Below are 10,476 nucleotides of genomic sequence, written 5' to 3' on the forward strand. Positions count from 1 at the left end.
TTTATAAGTGGCCGTTCAGAGCTTTTGTTGGGCGATTCAGCGGTACATAGGGGTACCTGATGGATGTATATGAACGTCGTGGACGAGCAGTCCATTGAGGTGCAGTTGGACTGATGAATTCAAGATAAGCCCAGAATCACCCTTAAAAGAAAATATATATGAATTCAAGATAAACTTATGGTATAGACTAATGGTACAGATCTGAAATACAGCCAAACTCTGATGAAAACCATACCAAATGGGTGCAGCGTGTTTGAGAAGTACGTACCCTTACGAAAGGAAGAATAGTGCAAGGAGAATGGATAATGTGGAAACCATGATTGGAAAGAGGGTGCAGAGCATAGCCACTCTCGATCTGCTGTCCACGTATGGTAGATGATTATGTCCTAGAGATAGAGATAGTGCTATGTGAAGGAGGGTGCAATGGATGCGACCCACAAACAATTGAAGGTATGCTGGGGGACTGATTTTTGAAACATAACGCCGATTGAAGCTGCAAAGCATGCAACGGGAAATTGAAACAAGTCCTTGCAGGGTTTTACGATTGGGAGAGGCGGGGTTTGATCCGGAAGACATCGTGTGTGCACAAATGGGCAGTGTAGATGAGGTGGTGGTGGGTGATCGGAGACACCTGCCTTGAGCAGGTTCTCTTGAGCAGCATCAGTACTACAACATTGGAGGGAAGTTGCAGCACTAGGGTGAAGAATAATGAAAGTAATATCATGATTGGCAATGCCTGCTGGGTTGATTGATATGGCAACATGACCATCTGCAGGTGCAGAAGCATCCTTTCTCATCTTCTCTCTCCTCGATTGCAGCGTATAGAGGCGAGGTTGATGATGAGAGCAGCTGCTGTGAGCCTCTTCGGCATTATAAGTGAAATGAGCAGCTGCATGTTGTTGCCGGCATCTTGGCTGCAAGGGTTAATTACGTAAGCTGGGCTGCCAGGGATAACGTGAGGACGTGGTTGGGAAGCATCCATCCTCAGGCAGCTAGTACACTCTTCAGTCCCCAGTGTATGTGCGTATGTATAAGGCTATGGTCGCGCGCACCTTAGTTTTCCGTAAGCTGTCAGACGTGAGGCAGCTTTTTACATGCGTTCAACAGTTTTTTACATGCGTACACTGGCTTTGTAGGCTTACTATGCAAAACGTTGCCCGGTCGCCACAGCCTCGCCTGAGTTTCTCTCTCTTGCCTGCGTTGGCTCCCGGTCTCCATTCTGCGCTGCAGTCAGAAGTCCGCCAGGCTTACGGATAACTAAGCCTCGCGTGACCATAGCCTGAATGCATACATTTATACACCTGAGAGAGGTTCAAAGGAAAATGAAAATGGAAAGGTAGATTTGGACTTTACAGCTAAGGCCTAATTAATATGTTGCTTCTCTCTCTCTCTCTCTCTCTCTCTCTCTCTCTCTCTCTCCCCCCAATGTGATGCCAAAAATTAGCTCGGCCCCTTAGGGCCTTATCCCATTCGACGGATTCTCGTTGTGATGAAACTCATGGGGCGAGGCTAGGCTTTGAGCTACTCTGAGATGATAGCTAGCCATGATTTCTGCAACATCCTCCTTTTCCATCATGCCTTACGTCCATGTACCCTCTTCTAACCACCACCATGCCAACTCTTCCCCTTGAGGGGGCGACCGGGGGGGGTTAATGGGCCTCCACGAAGCTCAGCTAAACGGGCTTTTTGCCTTGGCCGCTTCGCCTAGAAAGGAAAACCAGGGTACTTCTTCTTCGGGAACCCAAAATCAAATGCCCTCCCAAAGTGCTCCATTTGCCCCTCTAGCTTTCCCCCTTTTAGGCGCGGCCTGTCCCATACACAACTTGTTCATAGCCCTGGACTTTCTCAGCTTTGAACAATCAATGATGAAGTCGTTCGACCCATGGCTCAAGTCAACATGCAGCAGAATATGCAGATGCACCCTTAGATGCCTAGCTTCAATCAAGTTTCCTTCCCCCTATTATCCTACGTGGAAGCTATCTGTGGCTCTGAGCGATTTCTCAACCCCCTCTTCAGACATCAACTTCATGTGGAACAAGGTATGGGTTCTCTACCTTCTGTCTTTCAACAAAATGTATGGAGCGTGCAAGATGGTTCTCAATACACTAGCTCTATGGTGCCCAATAGGTCTCCCTCTCCTAGAAATAATCCTTACCTTAGAGCTAATCCTGAACCCAATTTACCCCTTTCACAGGCCATGCAACTTGGAATCTGACACCACAGAGCCTATGGAGACAGAGAAGGCTCCTACTATGGCCCCCAACTCAAATCAATAAGGCACTGAGGTCCTTCCAGAGAGCCCCAATTGGATAGCTCGAGGCCTATCAGACTTTGATAGTGAGAGTGAATGTATTAAAAGCACCCAGGTGAATAACCAGAAAGGCTTAAATAAAGATATCATGCAGTTTACACAAGAATTGGAAGCTCAGGATGCACATACCAAAGGTGCATTGAGTATCGAACCGCTGCTCGGAGCTAGACCATCTTCCTTAGCTTTTGGGTTGCCCAATGACCTCCTTGTCGGCTTGACACTCTTTCCAGCTCACCATTTGTGCCAACTTCTACCTCCAGTAGCCGTCGTCATGGTTTTTCCTCTGCATCAATGATTTTCAACCCCTCTGCCTCTACCTACACCTTACCGGGTTTTCCTATCACAGCTGCTAAGCGTTTGCTTCTAACAAAGATGAAGATGTGGTCATCTTCATCTTGGAAGATCTACAAGGTCTCACTGTGAATCTTCCCTTGGAAGACCTTAAATTCCCTACAAACCTTGCCAAATCTTTCAAAAACCAAGGCCCATCGGCGCTTGCTACTCAAGGAGGAATCTTGTTGCAACCACCCCTCACCTTCCCTTCCCCCTTTGGATCCTTCTCTTCATCTTCCTTTAGCACTCTCTACCCTTGTCCCCCAACCATCCTGTACGATCCTTTGTCCTTAAGCCTTTCTACCCCTCCTTCCTTTCCCTCTATTATGCCTACCATAGAGAAACCACTCGAGTTTGAAAACATTATTGGCCACTCTTTAGAAGAGTTTAAAACTCTTAATTTGAATCTTAGCAAAGCCAAATCCCTCCTTTTGCGCCTCCAAAGTCTTTGGGCTAATCAAAAAGCTCCATTAAGTCTATATATGAAACCACCCCGGCTTGTGTTGGATGACAATGATACACAAGCCTTTCTCCAATCCAAGCTTGTAGCCCTTAACATTCAATATCAATTAGATTGCACCGATGTTTACATTCAAGCCCAAACCCTCCTTATTGAGAATCTTCAAAAGGAGTTTGACTTCTATGATGATTGTGTGGACCAAAGGCTTGCGGACCTCATGAGCAAGCTCTTGAACATCACCTTTCTGAGGGTGTTTCCCTCCACTTGGAACAACCAACTGTTTGTTCGGAAGCAATTTTCTCTCTACAATTTTCATGCCAACACCCAAAACCCTACAAGAGGCTGTGTGCTGTTGTGACGCTTTTAGCGACGGAAATACATTGGGTTTTTATAACCTCCGGCGTCGCTAAGAGCATCGCTACGGGGATGTCGCTATAAGCATCGCTATGCCAGTCGCTATATAGAGTCGCTATGCTAGTCGCTATATAGCGTTGCTATGCTAGTCGCATATAGCATCGCTATATGCGACGCTGTATAGTGATGATTATAGCCACGATGTAGAGCCATCTATAACGACACTGTAGAGTCTTACATAGCGACATTCATAGCGACGCCCGAGAGGAAATTGTTTTGGTGGCAGGGCATTCACCCATCAACCATATTGAATGTTTCATTAATTGATTCACTTTTGAAAAAAAGTGCAAAGGTAAATATAGACCCAAATTAGTCACCCACAAGACAATATAACCATTAAATCCATCATCCATAGTACTTATTGTTTGCAAAATAAAGATACAAAATTGACAAGAGTGAATTGATGAAAGTAAATCAATGACAATTGTACACATAGGAAAAATCACTTGATTGTTAAACTTTGCAAATGTAATAGTTACAAACCATTGTCATTATTTAAAAAATATACATGGTTTTCAAAAAGACGTATAAAAGTCGTCTCATGATACATAAGCTATGACAAGAAGAAACTAATGCTATCTAGCTATGGCTAAACTAACGTCGTCTAATCAGACGTCTCATCGTGCCCAAGCGGCATATCTGTTGGATTCTGTAAAAAAAACAATAAGATAGATTTTTGTAAGTATAAACATATAGCGACGAGTATAAAATAATATAACAAATAGAAAACAATAAACCCTAATACTAACCATGCCGTTGCGAGAAATCAGGATGTCTATAAGGGCATTTAAGCCCTTCCTGCCTGCGTACTCACATTCCTCCGGTGTGGGATCACGTCCTGTGAATGACCACTGTCAAAACATACAAAGAATCCATTATGTTAGAATTTAAAAACCCATAAACCCTAAACTATCAAACATAGAGAGCAATGTGAAAACACGTACAAAATCGGCCTCAAATGATGCCCACCCCCACCGCTCCCCAAGTGGTGCGAGCTGATCCCTGCCTCTACTCGCGCTCTCTGGCTGCCTCCTTTATTTGCTTCCACTTGTCGGGATTCTCACGCGCTGCTTACTTCGCATTCTTCCAATCTTCTTTGGCCAGCCAATCTGGTATGTTCCACCCATTCTTGATTGCTTTTTGCACTTCTGAATGCTTGTGCTTATAGTATTCGTGCATTCGAACCTTCATCACGTCTTCATTGAAGCGGTCTTCCCGTGTTGGAACGGGAAACTCGTCATGAAGCATGCTAATGACTCTGTCTTTTAAATCATTCTGTACTTCACTCCAGGTGTTTAGTATGTAGTGTCTAAACACATGGGAGCAAAGACCGTGCATGCGCAAAATCACCTTCTTGTCTTCATCATCCAAGATGATGCCGTCACTGAAGTCGACGGAGTAAGGCAAGCCCTCTCGCCGCTGAGGCATGAGCGTGAGTGTCCCGACAGGGGTCTCTAGCGGCCTGTCAACGGGGGTACGGACGTCTGGTGTCTCCACTGGAGTCTGAGCCCCGAAGCAAGGAGTGTCCACTGGAGTGACTCCTAGAGGAGTAGCTACTGGTGTGTAGCTGCGGGGAAGGGCAGTCAGCCGCGCAAAACCTGGTGTCGATGGCGATGTCGTGGCTGGTGTAAAGGAGGGTAAAGAGCCTTGTCCAACGCGAGGCGGTGTCGAAGCATCGATGGCGGAATCCCCACAACAACCGCCACTGCCACCACTAGAGCCCCGGCGCCTAGACGAGTGTGAAGATCGTCTCGTCGACACCGAAGCTTCGGAGTGCGCTGAATGCTCCGAAACAGAGGGAGATGCGGATGGAGTAGGAATGCGTGATGGTTCACCAGAGCGATGACGCTCCACGTACCACTGTCTCTTCTAGGGTGACAAAGAAGAAAGAAACTCCTCATCATCCATACCTGCATTAAACACACGAACATTTAAACTTAATATTGAATGAATGGAGTAGAAAACATGGAGAAGTAGATAGAGAGAGAGAGAGAGAGGAGTAGGTGCTATTCGTCTCTGCTTGTGAGAACATACCTAGAGCATACATACTCGAAGTGGATTCAAAGACCATTAAATACAATGATGCAATGACGCATATAAATACAATGACGCAATGACGCAAATACTTAGAGAGCCAGAGTTTTTACAAAACGGAGCAAAATTGTTCAAAACGGAGAATCGTACAAGAACTTGAAGGTGCTTGTAGCTTTGGAATGTTCAAAGGCTAGCAGCAACAGAAAGCGTTCTTCTTCTATTCAACTTGAGTGATGGAAGAGGCAAGTGCATAACTCAGAATTTTCAATCGAAAGAGAGAGAGAGAGAGAGAGAGAGAGAGCGCACACAATCAAATCTTGCAGTCAAAAAACCAAGTGGTGGAGCTGCATGTGGCCATGGATTGCCCAAGATGTGTGCGCAAAATCAAAAGAGCGTTATACAACATGGAAGGTTCTTAGAGAGCCAGAGTTTTTACAAAACACAAGAAAATTGTTCAAAATGGAGAATCGTACAAGAACTTGAAGGTGCTTGTAGCTTTGGAATGTTTAAAGGCTAGCAGCAACAGAAAGCGTTCTTCTTCTATTCAACTTGAGTGATGGAAGAGGCAAGTGCATAACTTGGAATTTTCAATCGAAAGAGAGAGAGAGAGAGAGAGAGAGAGAGAGAGAGAGAGAGCCAGAGTTTTTACAAAACAGAGCAAAATTATTTAGATACAATATTTATGGCTTTGAGAGATCTCTAGCTCTCTCATCCTCGCATAGCTCATCATAACTTCCTATATCTATATAGAGCTCTTCATTTAAAGAGATGTTCTCTGTTTCATTTTGTAGATCCTTTGCATGCACCCCATAGAGAGTAGCAGCTTGATGTTCGTCTAGCACCACCTCCACGGCTTCTGACCTTGCATCTTCTCCGATCTCCTCCATTGATGCCGCTGTGATTGGCACATGGTAGCCTTCATACGTCCGTGCACTACGAGGGGCTACCTCTATGACATACCACCAGTTTGATGCAGACTTTGTAGGATGAAATATCACCTTTCAGAGCCACATAACTTACATGAGAGCTTCTAAGCACATACATTCTAAAATGGGATGTTAACTATTTACATACATACTTGTTCACAATGCTCGGGTAGTACGAAAGTGTCTTTTAGGTCAGTCTATTTCTTAGTTGAATCCACCTCAAGAAAACCAGACTCTCCTCTACGCACAGTGGCGTTGCGACCCTCCATGATTATCTTGAACCATTGCACGTCGAACAAGTCGACAAAAAATCCTCTATAATTGATGCTCAAAATCTCTTGTAGCGTGCCGAAGTAAGTGAGTTCCGCCACCACAGGATCTACATCAAAGGACCATCGTGACTAGACTGCTCAAATTTGGCCATGATTCCACAATCTTGAGTTAACCGCTTTTTGTCAATCCGTTCCACCCTAAAATGTCGACCTTTACACCATGTTGCTGTGTATGACTTATACTACAACAAACAAAGATTATGAGTGGCCGTTCAAACATCTAGAAAATAACTAGTCGTACATTGCAGACTTACCTTGGTCGCGCAACCCCGAGAGTACTCCCACTCTTCCTCAGTCACTTCTTCACCGCACTGTTGTGCATTTTTCAATTGGTTGTGCAACCATCTTAAGCTCATGAATGTTGGTAGACTCTCAAGACCCGTTGGATAGTGCATCGGTGGTCGTCTTCCCCGTCTCCACTCGATTCGTACCTTTTGTCGCTCTTGCTTTGCATCCTCATATTGTGAAATCCACTTCTGCATGACTGGATTGTGAAGCATGCAAAATGGGTTGATTTTAGCCTCTAGATCTTCTGTTATCTTCTTCTCAACACTGAGATTGCACATGACAATCCCAGATATGCGCTCATCATCTATGGTTTGCCATAGAGAGTCCTGGGCTTTATCGAATCCGTCTAGCCACTCTCCAATGTACACTAGGGACTCTGATACTAGCCAACCTTCTGCCATGCTACCCTCCATACGTGCCTTCTGACACACATATCCCTTGTGCCAGCTATTTCCACCTCATCAACTATGTGAACAAGAAGATGCACCTGAATGGTTAGCATGGTAGTAGGAAAATGTTTCTCAAACATGCACACAACCTCCGGAGCGTTTAGTTTGGCGAATGGTATGGAGTCTACGTTGATCTCCTTTTGTGAGATCCATTGCACCAACTTCGTAAGTTTGTAGACTGTGTTACGGACGTCAAAAGACAAACATTCCTCAGTGGCAACCGGTAAAATAAATTGCAAAACACGTGCAACAATAATATTAAAGTCCACACACGAATTTTTTACACAATTCCCACTATGAACATACCTGACACATTTTATGCCAGTCGTGTGACTTCAAACTGGTAAGCTTTCCTTTTCTAGTAAAACACGTTCGGAGCGAGTGCATTACGCCAGTGCGGGTCGGCAAAGATCGAATGGTCTCTTTTACTTTGTGTTCTTGGGCTCTTCTGAAAATCCATGGTGCTTTAGGGAGTTTTATCGATCCATTGAACGCTATTTGCGGCCAATATTGCTCCATAAGATCCACATTTCTAAGGTCAACTATGGCTCCCAAAGTATCTTTCTTGCCGGTCAGATGGTCCCATAGTAGATTACCCACATTCTTGAATATGTGCATTGGATTGAGCAAGGGATTGATCATGAGTTGGGGCTAGTATGGTAACTCGTACCATAGAGATAGTCTCTTCATCCCTGGGGGCAATCCATCATCACCCATTTCCTTCTGCTCTAACCATGCTTGTGCATACATCCTCAGTGGCTCTCTTCCCAAAAAGCCTTCACATAACACATGATTCTCTGGAAGATACACTTGATGACCTTCGTAGATTTGCTTCATCAATGAGGGCACCCTACGTGCATTCAGTCTAGGTCCACATGTGACACATGCTCTGTATCCGTTTGTTTGAAGCCCTGCATGTATACCAAGATTTACAGTTTCTGAGTGAGGAGTGTAAATAGATCATGTGACCATTTTGTTAGTCCGGCATAGTCATGCATGGTCCACATTCGAATGCCTCTGATCAAATCATTCTGTTGACCTGTGTGTCGGCTCATATCGACCACTTCTATGCCAGTCCACAATTATTGTAGCTCTTCCAATAGTGGACAAAGATACACATCCATATTCTTCAATTTATATCACCCTGGCACAATCAAGCTTAGCCATAGGTGCCCCTTATTCGTAGTCAACCACGGGGGAATGTTGTAGTTGACGATGACAACGGGCCATACACTGCAAAATGTTGATCTTTGACCAAATGGATTTACGCCATCCATAGCCAGGCCTAAGCGCAAATTTCGAGCTTCCCGAAAAAATCCGACCATGTTCCATCTATATGTTTCCAGGTTGCACAATTTGCAGGAATCCGTAGCACACCATCCGAAGATTTATTCTCCTCATGCCATGATGCTAGGGCGGCCATGGACTTACATTTGAAGAAATGCTTGATGCGAGGAAGTAGAGGAAAATGTCGCAAAACCTTTTGCGGAATTTTCGTTCCGTGGAGATCTACTCGATATCTCTCGGAATCACATTTCGGACACTTCTCCATGTCTATGTATTCCCCTCTGAAAAGAATGCTGTCATTAGGACAAGCGTGGATCGAATTGTAATCCATCCCCAAGTTTCGCAAAATCTTTCTTGCTTCCTCTCGGGAATCTGGCATCACATTATCAGCTGGTAGTATGTGCTCTTTGAGAAATCTACACAACATAAAAATACGGTACAATTGTGTAAAAATCTATCAGATCATTATACATTTAGAGTTTTATTAAAGTAAACTAATTGTAATAGATCACCTGAAAAGTGCTATGACGCTAGTGTCACTCCATCCAAACTTTGCCTGCATGTTGAGAAGAACCAAGAGCGCTTTCAATCTAAACACACGTGCTCCATTATACAATGGTGTATCGGCTTTAGTTTTCATATCATCATAGATAAGCCTTTCTGAATCCATCATCGTCTCGATCATTTCATCAATCTCGGGCTCAAGCATTGCCTCGTTGGGAATGTGGTCTGCATGATCATCCCTCGAGCTGGCAGAGGCTACATCTTGTAGCCTCACATATGCTGCTTGACCAAAGCACCAGCGAACACGTCTATTGGGTTGTCATATTGCTGCCTGTTGGCCAGCCTCAGAGTTCGATGAGTTATAATTGGCAACAACTCGATCTATAATAGATGGATTGAACTCGCCAAATTCGCGAACGTGTTCCAAAGAAACGCGTCTTGTTCGTCGCACATCATGCTTGCATTGATTACAAGGACATAAGATCCTCATTGAGAGATAGATGTTCGGTTGGATGGCCCCACATCCTCGTCACTATTCATAATGAGGGCAAAAATCTTATAACCTGAACAAAAAATTTAATCTTCTATTGGCATTCTTCGTCTTTTATCTCTCTCTCTCTCTCTCTCTCTCTCTCTCTCTCTCTCTCTCTCTCTCTCTCTCTCTCTCTTTGTTCACACTGTAAACTACCTCACATTCTCTAGTCATGTCCAATCTCCACACACCTCGGTCTAGAGGTGCACGGAGATCAGAACCACCGGGTTATAATATCGTTTTTATTGGTCAATGCCTATATTTGTGGGTACAAGAAATCTACACACCCACGTCTACATGATACTGCATGTAGTGGGAAAAACCCCTTTTTCTCTTCTCTAGCTATAGCATTTCACAGCATCTTAACATCTTTTCACAGTAGATCTTTGTTTGTAGCATGCAAGCACGCCATTCTTGCAATGTAGCTGATGTCTGCTCAAGGCACTTAATTCTTACTCTAGATTTGACGGGATGTGGTGTGTGTGTGTGACCCTTGGAATTGTCATCTTGCATCACTAATTTCTGTGTAGGCTCAATTTGCTCTTCCATTAGCTGATCATGACGGCTTATTGTATGGTAGCAGCAGTCGAACATGCAGATGGAATT

At 44.4% G+C, this 10,476-nt stretch overlaps 1 pseudogene; it reads right to left on the reverse strand.

The window, feature by feature from the left end:
- Positions 1-270: 270 nt before the first annotated feature.
- Positions 271-797, reverse strand: LOC147430714 (uncharacterized; annotated as a pseudogene).
- Positions 798-10,476: the final 9,679 nt, after the last annotated feature.

Source organism: Adiantum capillus-veneris, chromosome 21, assembly GCF_014529385.1.
Source record: "Adiantum capillus-veneris isolate H3 chromosome 21, ASM1452938v2, whole genome shotgun sequence".
Classification (NCBI taxonomy): domain Eukaryota; kingdom Viridiplantae; phylum Streptophyta; class Polypodiopsida; order Polypodiales; family Pteridaceae; genus Adiantum; species Adiantum capillus-veneris.